At 43.3% G+C, this 13079-nt stretch overlaps 1 protein-coding gene across 7 annotated transcripts in view; it reads right to left on the bottom strand.

The window, feature by feature from the left end:
- Positions 1-13079, bottom strand: part of ADK (adenosine kinase) — a 553898-nt gene that overhangs the window by 150295 nt on the left and 390524 nt on the right. The gene's annotated exons all lie outside the window — the stretch shown is intronic.

The raw sequence follows: 13079 nt of genomic DNA, 5'->3' as shown, positions 1-13079 counted from the left end.
TTTTGGCTCATTGCAGTTTGCATTGTTTATTTTTATGAAAATATCACTTTATAACTGGAAAATGACTAAGCTGTAAGCTATTGTTTTATCATTCTGAGTGGCCAGTGTTTCTGTTTTTGATAAAAGCCAAGTTTCAAACAGTTTTCACTAAGGAAAAAGCTTAACTATCAGTAAATGTGCTTATATTAACCCTGATATTTTCTTCTAAAATGGTGCCAACATGTCAAAAGGAGAGGATTGCTTTCAGACTTGAACAGCTTTTTTGTTGCTGAAGCAAACTCTGATTGCTGCCATATTAGTATCTATCAGATTGCAACAGTAGCATAAAAACAAGTATTGACATTAGATGATTAATAGAATTGTTTTGTGCACATTATAGCAACTTTTTAATTCCTTAAACAATTTAGAAATGCATTTCAGTTAAAATTACTGTAAAGGTTAAGCTATGCATTCTTCAGGAATTTCTATCAGCCAAACCTAGGACAAAACAGGAACATGATTTTACATATGAAATCTGTTAAATTATTGTGTCTGAGCACATGCACTTACAGAACAAAGCGACAGACAGACAGAGAAGCAATAGAGGGATAAGGGAAAAGACTGGTGAAGGGAAGTTCCTATCATTTTTCCCCCTCTTCATTCTCCCCAGATAAAGGGCTTCAGTATCACAATGGCCCTCATTTTGGCAAGGAGGGCTAGATCCTTAAGTCTGTTTCTGAGTTAGCTACAGAAGGTCTCCACCATCTCCAAGGGGCTGAATGAACAGATTTACCAGGTGCAGGAACTGGGATCCCTGTGTTGTTCTGGCTCCAGAAACTGGATCTTGTAATGATTCCAAGATTTTTTTCCCCCTAATCTCCACATGTTCAACATTTGTATTGTCATCAATAAGCTGACTTCATATTTCTGCATATTCCCTGACTGAATAAACCTCTGCTGCTCAGAGCAATAGAAAGCAGGTTATTATGCCATATGAGGGGTATATGTGTGCAAGAACTAAGCATACATTAACTACTGATGAAATAAATTTAAATTTATTTAAAAATAAATTGTAAGCTCTAAAATACCATGTGCCATCTGTATGGGAATTTGCCCACTTTCAGCAGACACAATTCCAATGGGACAGAGAGCATATAATTCACAGGAGTCCCTGGATGGTGCCCTCTTGACATACTTTGTTTCTCTTGTGTAACAAAGGCTAGCAGGTAAGTTATTGAAGAGCAGAGTGTTTCTTAGAGATGCCTGTCCAATATACAATATGAACTCATCTATTCACAAATGAAGTAGATCAGAGAAGGCGGCATGTCATGGAAGTGTTGAAGCCCACAGTAAGATTGCCCACATTTTATCCATCAGTATAGTTTTATGGTAGCAAGTTTGCTGTGCAAGAGTTAAGAGTCTGCCATTGTTTTAATTATAAACCAAGTTACAAATTTATCTGGGATGAATTTAGCATACAAAAGGTCAGGCAAAAATAAACATAGTTCCTTTAAAGTGTGGTTCTACTCTGAAATATAACTATGAAAATGGCAGTGTGGGTTCCATGTTTAGTTTCTCTCAATGATTTCCATATCAAAAGTGCTCACTTTACAAGTAAACCTTTTTCTGTCACCTTGTGCATTCAGACTTGGCAAAGGGACTACTTGCAAAGTAAGATACTTACTCATTGTGAGTAAAGGTGGCAGAACTCAGCACTATATAGTAAACCTACTACATCTTGTATTAAAAGAGTAAGCAAGCACTTTCTCCACGTTGATTCCCCTTTATAATAGCTGCTGCCTCTTACATTTACACTCATGTCTGAGTTTGAGCCTAACCTTATGCCTTAATCCACAAAGAGAACAAAGATCTACATATTTCCATGGGTGACCTATAGTAGGTTCATATAATTACTAATATGATTCAAAAGATCTTTCTCTGAAGTAACTTTCATTCATATGATTGAGGAGCTGTTCCAATATTAGAAGTTCTGGTTGGCCATTTAATGAAAAACAAAGTCCCCTCTGAAACCTGATAACTAATATCCACCCATTGACCACTTTCTGACAATTCAGTATCTTTCTGATCTTTCATTGACTCAACAAAGTCAGTTTCGCAGAAAAAAATATCAGTGGCCAATATCTAAATATTGTAAACATGAGAATTATTATTTGCTGTAGCATTAACAATATGCTATGTGTTCCACAAACAAAAAATTAGGAATGGTCCTTGCCCCAAAGGTTTATACTCTATATCCTGGGTTCCTGCAGTTAACTGTCTTAATGAACTCAGTGAGCTGGCAGTTCTAGATTTTCATGCAAAAGATTAAGATACATTTCTTCAGCAAATATGGTCATTACACTGAAAAGAGTGTAAAGAGTAGCTTTGACATGCTTTTTATTGAAATACTGTAGATTTTTCATTGAAAATATATTTTGTGGTTACAGGTTTCAAAGTAGCAGCCGTGTTAGTCTGTATTTGCAAAAAGAAAAGGAGTATTTGTGGCACCTTAGAGACTAACAAATTTATTTGAGCATAAACTTTCGTGAGCTACAGCTCACTTCATCCGATGAATGCATCCGATGAAGTGAGCTGTAGCTCACGAAAGCTTATGCTCAAATAAATTTGTTAGTCTCTAAGGTGCCACAAGTACTCCTTTTCTTTTTGTGGTTTGTCCAAAAATTAATTTTGTCTGCATCAGTCATTTCAACACTGTGCTTTTCCTAATATTTTTCAATATGCAGAGAATTTGTGAGAAAGTGTTGTTAGGGCATAAGACGGAGTCAGAACTCATGAGTTTTATTTTCTGCCAAATCTTGATCAAATCATTTAACCTTTTGGTGCCTCTGTTTACTCAACTGAAAAATTGATATAATAATATTGTAACGTCCTTTGCAAAATTGTTGTGAGGTTTAATTAATTAATGTTAGTAAAGGGTTTTGAGATGCTATGCTGAAAGGTATTACAGAATGCAGAGTATTATCAATAAAATATAAGCTGCAAATCAAACAGGATAAAAGGCAATCTGCTTTTCCTTCCTCACTCCTATACCCCAAAACACTCTGCTTTACTTTTTTGTATATAATATATTGCATTTTTTATTCCTTTTATTTAGATAAAAATCTAGAATCTGGATAGCAATGTGAAACCAGTCTTCTCTTAATCTCAAACAATTTTTGTGGGTTAAAAAGAGAGAGAAGGAGAAGTTGCCTCTTGCTCCCTCTCTCTATCTGTCACTTGAAAAAAAAAATCTTTACTCAATTTAGGGAAGCTCAATGCACACCTATAAAAGAAGGGGGACATAAATCATTGAGACTAAAATCAGGACCATACACTCTATGTTTCCTATTGTAGGAATCTTTAAATGTGCAGTTAAGGATACCATCCATGATGACTAGGAACATTAGGCTGGATTTTCAACTTTAATTTCCTCTCTTTTGAGCTTAATCCTAGAGTAATTGTTCTGGCAACTGGTGTTTTGTTGAGTCAGGAATACATGATAAGAGAGTTTGTGTGGTTAAATTGGATCCTTGATGTTAGTGCAACATTTTTTTTGGTGGTTTGTAACAACAATGTAATTTAGCATCTCATGAAGTATGTAAATATCAACCATATGTTGAATTCATTGACGTTTGGGGTGGAGAGATTATTTACAGAACAGTATTAACTGTGTATTGATAAAATCAATGTTATCATGAATCTATAAAGAAAAAATTCTAATTCTTTGGAGGTTTTAAAATATCTAATATTTATAATTTATAAGGAAACATTTAAAACAAATCTATTTCCTTGTTTATTCAAACAGTCCTGGAGAAGAAAAGAAGGAATGTGAATAATTTTAAACTATTTAGATTTAGAATGGCACAATGGTTCTTTTATAGATATAGATTAAATGCTAAAGATTCGGAAAAAATGGCTGGCCCATACATAATTACATTATTAGACAAAATCACTCTTGGCTGTCTGTGTATCAAAAGAGCTTGTAAAAACTTGGATAATTTTACATGATTTTAAAGGGTCTTGGAGAGCTATTCAAAACTATAATATTATTCTTGCTTGCACAACATTTGTTTGTCCTTGACATTTTGATGGCTTGAAAAGCTGAAAAATTCTTTAGCACTGGACAAGTGACTATGTATATATTTAAACATTTCTTGGGAGGTGGAGGGGTTGGTGGAAGAAGGAGGAACTGATCTGAAACTATCCTCCTATTTATCAAAGAGACATCCTTTCTATTAATTGGGCACTTTCAGTGTTGAGATTCCCTGATGCTTGAGAAGAGTGCTGAGAAATGACACCAGCTCTAGGCAAAAACAATTGATCCATATGAACAAATAAAGGAATGAATCAAATACCATAGACAAATAAATCAACTTAATGTGAGCACCATGCCCTCTGTTTCATATGAATTTCCATGTATATGAAATGGTCACTGTGTAAAACAGTGCTATATCTGGATTCAGTTTATAAAACGTACAGTGTACTAAAATACCATCTATAATTTCCAAGTGATGTAGACACTGAAAATTTTAGCTAAAAAAACCCCCACACCTTTGAGATCTTGACGTTGTAAGCATGTAGCAGCATGGGGATTAAATATTAATCAAAGTCAATTACCATCATCTTTAGAACACATTTCAAGAGCCCTGAAGAAAGAGCATATTATTTCACTGATAATGATCACATAATCAAGAGGACTGCACTCTGATAATGGAGCATAGTAGGTGTTAAAAAAATGAATAGGTAACAAAAAATTACTGAAGCTTACTGTACTGTACAAAAGCAAGCCATATTTTATTCTAAGTGAATACGTGCCTAAGTAAAGCAAACTCACAGAGGACAAAATAGTAGCCTATATATAGCCACAGACATATACTATATATTGTGACAAAGTTCCCACTCTACCTCGGTGGGTCTTGTGCTTATTGGTGGATTTGCTCGCCTTGGAGCTTCACGGCAGCCCTCAGCTTGGCTGTTTTTCTGAATTCACAGTCCAGGTTGACTCCTCCTGTGTCTGACCAGGAGTTGGGAGGATTTGGGGGGAAACCGGGCCCGCCCTCTACTCCGGGTTCCAGGCCAGGGCCCTGTGGAAGGCAGCTGTCTAGAGTGCCTCCTGGAACAGCTGTGCGACAGCTACAAATCCCTGGGCTACTTCCCCATGGCCTCCTCCCAACACCTTCTTTATCCTCACCATAGGACCTTCCTCCTGGTATCTGATAATGCTTGTACACCTCAGTCCTCCAACAGTCTGCATTCTCACTCTCAGCTCCTAATGCCTCTTTCTCCCAGCTCCTCACACACACACCACAAACTGAAGTGAGCTCCTTTTTAAAAGCCAGGTGCCCTGATAAGCCTGTCTTAATTGTCTCCAGAAGGTTCCTGATTGTTCTGGAACCTTCCCTGTTACCTTACCCAAGGAAAAGGGACCTACTTAGCCTGGGGCTAATATATCTGCCTTCTATTACTCTCCTATAGCCATCTGGCCCGACCCTGTCACATATCCCCCTCCTCTGCTCAACACTATGGGGTTGGGCAACTTGGGACGTCAGGCAGTGTACTCGTGACAAGCCATCTGCATTGTGATGGTTGCTTCCAGCCCGGTGTTGTATGGTGAATTCGAAAGGTTGTGGGGACAGGAACCATCTGGTCACCCTTGCGTTCTTCTCTTTATTTCGCTGCATCCACTGGATGGGTGCATGGTCGGTCACAAGGGTAAACCATCGTTCCAGAAGGTAATAACGTAGTGTTTCCATGGCCCATTTCACAGCTAGGCACTCTCTTTCAACCATGGCATACTTCTGCTCTCTCGGGAGGAGTTTCCTGCTGAGGTAGAGGATTGGGTGCTCTTCATCTCTGACCAACTGCGATAGGACAGCTCCCAATCCTACTTCAGATGCATCTGTTTGTAAAATGAATTCTTTGTTGAAGTCTGGGGCTATAAGCACGGGGTTACTGCAGAGGGCTGTCCGTAGATCCATGAATGCTTTCTCTGCGGCATCTGTCCACTACACCATGTCTGGACCTTGGGCTTTTATCAGGTGTGTCAGGAGACTCGCTCTGGTAGCAAAATGGGGAATAAATCGTTGGTAGTACTCCACCACACTCAGGAATGCCCGGACTTGCTTTTTCCGATTTGGCCAGGGCCAATTTTGGATAGCCTCTAATTTGTTTAGCTGGGGCTTGACCGTGCCCCTTCCTACAATGTAGCCAAGGTATTTAGCCTCAGCTAGCCCTATAGCACACTTGGCTGGGTTGGCTGTGAGGCCAGCCCGTCTCAGCTTGTCCAGAACTGCTTCCACCTTTCCTAAGTGGGTTTCCCAGTTGGAGGTGTGAATAATCACATCATCCAGGTATGCCTCTGCATAACTGGTATGGGGCAGTAGGAGCTTGTCCATAAGACACTGGAAGGTGGCATATGCCCCATGCAGTCCAAAAGGAAGAACAGTATATTGAAACATACCCTCTGGTGTAAAGAATGCCATATTTTCTTTCGCATCTTTGGCAAGGGGACTCTGCCAGTATCCCTTTGTTAAATCAAGGGTGGTCAAAAATCGGGCATTGCCCATGAGGTCAACTAACTCATTGATACGGGGTATGGGGTATGCATCGAATTTGGATATCTCATTCAGCTGGCGAAAGTCATTACAAATTAGTGGTGCCATCGGGTTTGGGCACCAACACAATCGGGCTTGACCACTGACTGTGGGACTCTTCAATGACTCCCAGCTCCAACATCCTTTTTACCTCTGCCTTGATCTCCTCCCTTTTTGCTTCTGGGACCCGATAGAGCCTTAAAGTTACCTTTGCCCCAGAGTCTGTGATAATGTGGTGATATGCTTCAGTGGTCTGGCCCGGTTTGGTTGAAAACACGTCCTGGTATCGGTTGATCATCTCAGTTATCTCCTTTTTCTGTTTTGGTGTCAGATCAGTGGATATCCTGATCTGCTCCTGCATATCATTTCCCTGGATCAGGGTCTCTTGGGCCACTACACACACCTCTCGGTGGTGCCAAGGCTTTAAGAGGTTAATGTGATAAATTTGTTCTTGTTTCTGGCGTCCCGGCTGCCACATCTTGTAGGTTACTTCCCCTATGGCAACCTCATAGGGCCCCTGCCATTGGGCCAAAAGCTTGCTTTCTGCCATGGATACCAACACCATCACCCGATCCCCTGGTTGGAACTGTCGGACTTTTGCCTGGCGATTGTAATGGCTTCGCTGGGCCTCCTGCGCCTTTCCAAATGTTTCCCGCACAATAGGGGTGACCCGGGTTATCCGTTCTCGCATCTGCAACACATGGTCAATTATATTTCTCCCCTCATTGGGTTCCTCTTCCCAGATTTCTTTTGCAATATCTAGTATGCCATGGGGGTGGTGTCCGTATAATAATTCAAAGGGGGAAAACCCAGTTGAGGCCTGAGGTACCTCCCAGATTGCAAACATAAGGTAGGATAGAAGGGTTTCCCAATCCTTCCCGTCACGACTTACCACTTTTCTTATCATTGCCTTGAGGGTTTGGTTAAACCTTTCTACCAGCCCATCGGTCTGCGGATGATAGACTGAAGATCTCAGGGTAAGTATATGGAGCAGCGTACAGAGGTCCTTCATTAGCTTTGACATAAATGGGATACCTTGGTCTGTTAATATCTACTTTGGTAGCCCCACTCAGGCAAAGATCCCCGCCAACTCTTTAGCTATCGTTTTAGAGGCCGTGTTCCGCAGGGGGACAGCTTCTGGGTAGCGAGTAGCATAAGCCAGAGCGACAAGTATATATTGGTGGCCCCAGGCTGTCTTCTCCAGGAGTCCCACTAGATCCATGGTTATTCGCTTGAAGGGGACCTCTATGATGGGAAGGAGTACTAAAGGTGCCCTCAAGTGGGGACAGGGACTGTGCAGCTGACACTCCGGGCAGGATGCACAGTATCTCCGCACTTCTTCATGTACTCCGGGCCAGAAGAATCGTCGCATGATCCATGCCAGGGTCTTCTCTACCCTCAAATGCCCCCCCCCCCCAAAGATGACTATGGCCAGACTTAATACAGCATTCTGGTGTTTATGAGGTAATAGGATCTGCTGTACCTTCCACCCCTGTACTGGTGCAACCCGGTATAAGAGATTCTTCTTCATTATGAAGTAGGGTCCCGGGCCCTGGGTTTTCCCTTCCATGGGGACCCCATCTGTTTCAGTTACCTCCTTCCTAATGTTGTCGTACCTTGGGTCTTCAGCCTGGTCTCGTCCAAAATTTCCTCTCCTGGGGCTAATCTGCCCAAGATCTAGGGGGCCAGTCTCTGTTGCCTCTATGGGTTCAGAGGCATTAGGGCGTGGGTCAGACTCAGGTGCTTCTCCCTCCTGGGTGGCCTCCTTTTCAGCTGCTTGAGTCTGCCTACCTACAAGAGCGACCCTCTGGCTTTGGGCCAGTATTCGGGTTCCCAAGGCCTTAGCTTCCCTTCTTTCCCTTTTCGTCTTTCTACACTGTCTGGGAGTGGAGAACAAATCTGGGGATATTTCAGAGAAGGTTGGGGGTTGACAGTCTACTGTGGATGCCTCAGGGCTTCCCCCTTTCTCCAATTCCCCTACCAGGAGTAAGTCTCCAAACCCTGGGAAGTCCCTCCCTATGATCACTGGGTATGGGAGTTTAGGGACTCCTGCTGCTACCTCAGTAGTGTTCCCCTGAATCTCAATTTTTACTGGGATGGTGGAGTAATAACCAACTATCCCATGGACGCATGTTATCCCCATATGCTTAGCCCACAGCAGCTGACTAGGCTTCACAAGCTTCCCAGAGACAAGTGTAATAGCACTCCCCGAATCAACCAATGCTGTGGTCTTTACCATTTAGCTACACTAGTGTACATATGTGGGGTTCGTGAGACCTCCACAAGGTGGATTAGGGATCATGGGTCTGCCCAGTTCCCCAGGTTACACTGCATAGTCTCCTCGGCATTGGGACACTGTGCAGCTATGTGTGTCCCCACTCCCCGCAGGCTTAACATCTGTATGGAGCCCTAGGCATTCCCCGGTCTCTTGGTTTTCGTAGTCTACCATCACGATCCTCTTCCCTCTCAGTGCTCCGACTCTTTGTGGCTTCTGGTGAGCCTTCAGCCCCTCTCTTTTTCCACCTAGGTTCTCCTGGTGGCCCAGTCACCTGAGCTCTAGGGCTTGGTGCTGCTAGTTTAACCCAGGGTGCTTCTTCCTTAACTGGTCGGATCAGCTCCCTCACCATCCTTCGCCTTTCTGCCAGTACGACAACCTCGTCGTAGGTGAAGGGTTCGTTCTGGCTTACCCAGGCGCGAAGATCTGGCGGTAGTCCTCTCATGTACCGATCGATGACCAGAACCTCTAGTATCTCCTCCAGATTCCGGGATTCAGTTTGTAACCACTTTCGTGAGAGCTGGATGAGGTCATGTTATTGGGACCACGAGGTTTTGTTTTCCTGGTACCTCCTCTCATGATATCGCTGGGCCCACACTGATCCCCAGATCTGGCCAGGATCTCTGCTTTCAGCTGGGGGTAGTCTGCCGCAGCCTCTTCGGGCAAATCATAGTAGGCCTTCTGGGCCTCCCCACACAGGAATAGAGCGAGGCTCCACTGTTCTTGAGGCCAAGCGTCCCGCAGGGCTGTCCTCTCAAAGGCCAGGAGGTATGCTTCTACATCATCCTTCCGTATCATTTTCTGCAGCCAATTGCTAGCCTGCATGATCTGCATCCGATCATGGCCGCGGTTCAGCTATGTAAGGGCCTTTACCTGGTTTACCAGTTCCTGCAACATAGCCCGGTCTTGAGCAGCCTGGTCCATCAGCAGGCGATTAGTCTCTTGCTGCAGCTGCACTGCCTCCTGTTGGGCGGCTGCCTGGACACCAGTAGCCTCCTGCTGGGCAGCTGTGGCTTGTATCAGTGCCCGCACTGCCTCCTCCATTGTGGTGAAAAAAATAAAAATAGACCCTCTTCCCTCCCCCCCCAACACTCTCCTTCTTCCGCCTCGCTGTGGACACCAGATCCCACTTCTCACACCAGTTGTGACAAAGTTCCTGCTCTACCTTGGTGGGTCTTGCGCTTATTGGCAGATTTGCTCGCCTTGGAGCTTCACGGCAGCCCTCAGCTTGGCCGTTTTTCTGAATTCACAGTCCAGGTCGACCCCTCCTGTGTCTGATCAGGAGATGGGAGGATTTGGGGGGAACCCGGGCCCGCCCTCTATTCCGGGTTCCAGGCCTGGCCCTGTGGAATGCAGCTGTCTAGAGTGCCTCCTGGAACAGCTGTGCGACAGCTACAACTCCCTGGGCTACTTCCCCATGGCCTCCTCCCAACACCTTCTTTATCCTCACCATAGGACCTTCCTCCTGGTGTCTGATAATGCTTGTACACCTCAGTCCTCCAACAGTCCGCGTTCTCACTCTCAGCTCCTAATGCCTCTTTCTCCCAGCTCCTCACACACACACCACAAACTGAAGTGAGCTCCTTTTTAAAACCCAGAATGGTTTAAAAATGGTCCCTTCTGTCTTTAAAGTCTATGAGATTGAGCCCTAAAACAAGTGCTGCAGAAGTGTGACTGCTGGCCAGGTTAAACAAAAAGGCTTCCCTTACTATGTCTTCACCCCTGAGAAAAGGACAAGAAGCAATGGGCTTAAATTGCAGCAAGGGAGGTTTAGGGTGGATATTTGAAAAAACTTCCTGTCTGGGTAGATAAGCACTGGAATAAAGGCCCTAGGGAGGTCGTGAAATCTTCATCACCACCTCTCAGGGATGGTCAACCACCTCTCAGGGATGGTCTAGATAATACTTAGTCCTGCCATGAGTGCAGGGAACTGGACTAGATGGCCTCTCAAAGTTCCTTCCAGTCCTATGATTCCTGGAGGGAGGGAATTATTGATGTGAATGTAACCATCCGGAATTTCAGCTGATGAATATATTTCGCTGATGAAGATCCATGATGAGTCTCCACCCTCCACCCTTTATGGGGAGGAGAAAATATGGTGAGTAGAACCCTCTCTGTTGGTAGAGAGGCGGGACAACCTCAATCACACCCCTGAGGAGCAGGGAGTCTGCTTCCTGGGGAAGAATCGATTTGTGGGAGGGTGATGAGGCAGGAAGAAAAGAAACTCTATGGAGTATCCTTGATGGATGATCTCCAATATCCAATTGTCCAAACTGTGGGCAAAGAGGGAAAGGCGGCTGACAAAGATGATGGGCAGTGAGGTAGGTGGCACTGAAACTTGTTCACAGGTCTAGACCCATACGTCAAAAGAGATCCTTGACCTGCAGCTAGGAGAGGGAGGAGGAGGTGGCAGTGGCTGGGCCTGGAAACCAGGCTCTTTGGGACCTCTGTCATTTACGGAGAGGTTCCAGTGGCCATTGATAGTAAGTGGGTAGGCAGTAGGTGGCCATGGTCTGAAGGACTGTCTCTGGTGCTTCTTCCTGGGAGCCAGGGTATACATCCCCAAGGACTGCAGAGTGGAGCGTGAATCATTGAGGGACTGCAGAGACCTGTCCATCTTATCATTAAAAAGGTTGGCTTCATGGAAAGCGAGGTCCTTGATGGTGTTTTGGACCTCCCTTGGGAAACCAGAAGACTGGATCCAAGAGTCTCTGCACATAACGAGCCCAGTAGCCAGGGAACAGGATGTAGCATCAGCTACATCCACCATGGACCATAGAGCCACCTTTGCCACCAATTTCCCCTCATCTACTAAGGCCTGGAACTGGGCATGGTCGTTTGCAGGGAGCTTGTCCTTAAATTCTGCCATGTCTTTCAAAATGTAAGCCCTCTATTATTCTCTGGACTTGTTTTGGGATACCAAATGCAACCAATCAAGAGTTGATATTGATCTTGTAGTTGTATCAGCAGCATTTAGAGCTACTTGCAAGTTGATTTGGCAATTAATTGCCCCATAGATTTTAATTCTTCCTTAAATTCCACTGGACGTTCATCCAAAAATTGGGAAACTCTGTCCTCTTGTAAATACAGTAGTCAGATTTGGTTAGTAAAGCCTGACAGTTAGCTATTCTGACTGGTAAAATAGCTGAAGGATATATTTTTCTCCTGAAAAGATCTAATCTCTTTGATGCCTTACCTTTTGGGGTAGACTTTGATGGACCAGACTACCTCAATGCTTCATTTGCAGCCATCATAAGTGATTCTGGGATAGGGTGAACATAAAAATCCTTTTGATGGGACTTGATATTTGTGATTCACCTGTCTGGGGGCTACAGAAATGGATGCTGTGGTCTGACAAAAATCTTTGGATGAATCTAAAATACCCTTATTAATAGGCACTGTTAAATGGCCCTGTGTGGAAGAGTATAAAATGTCAAATAGCTATTATGATTTTTCTTGAACCACTTCTAGTGCTATTTCCAGGGTTTGGCCATCCGCTTAAGGAGGTCCTAAAATGCCTTGAAATCATCCACTATAGATGTAACTACTGGGATCATAGTTTCATCTTGCAAAGATGGAGAAAAGGTTAAAGGTGTAGAAGGATCTGTCTGCTGGTTGATGCTATCATCCCCTTTACTCTACAACCCCTGCTCCTCTGTCCCAACTTCTTCCTTACATTAACATCTATGTGACTTTCAGTTTATGTTTATTTTACTCAAAGGGAACATTCATTCACAAAACAAAAATAATAGGAAACAACTCATAAAAATCAGAATAAAACGATCAATAAAATAAAAAAGAATAATTTTAATAATTGGTCTGAGACTTCTATCATTACAACAGTTAAGCAAAAATGCTATAATTTGAATCCTATCTCTTGTAACTATCATTTCTCTCACAACTCTATCCCTCGAACTGCAAATTTGCATCGCCTTACTTCACAATAAATATTATATTTACCATGAACAAGCAATTAGGTCCTAATCACTTGGATTAATTAGCACAGCAGGGTTTACTATAAAACTTACTAACACTTCTCCACATTAAAATTCATTATTTAAGAGAAAAATGTTTTTGTCTGGGCTTTTTATTTTCATTATGTACAGCTTTTGCATTGTTTGTGAACACACAAACAATGTGGGTAGGGACCAGCACTACATCTAATAAATTATTGAGGAATACTATTGAAATGTGGACAGCTGCTAAACCCTAAAGATCGATACTTGCACTTA

The sequence above is a fragment of the Dermochelys coriacea genome, chromosome 7 (genome assembly GCF_009764565.3).
Source record: "Dermochelys coriacea isolate rDerCor1 chromosome 7, rDerCor1.pri.v4, whole genome shotgun sequence".
NCBI lineage: Eukaryota > Metazoa > Chordata > Testudines > Dermochelyidae > Dermochelys > Dermochelys coriacea.
Note: the sequence above shows the minus strand (reverse complement) of the source record. Positions and strands in the feature narration are given on the sequence as shown.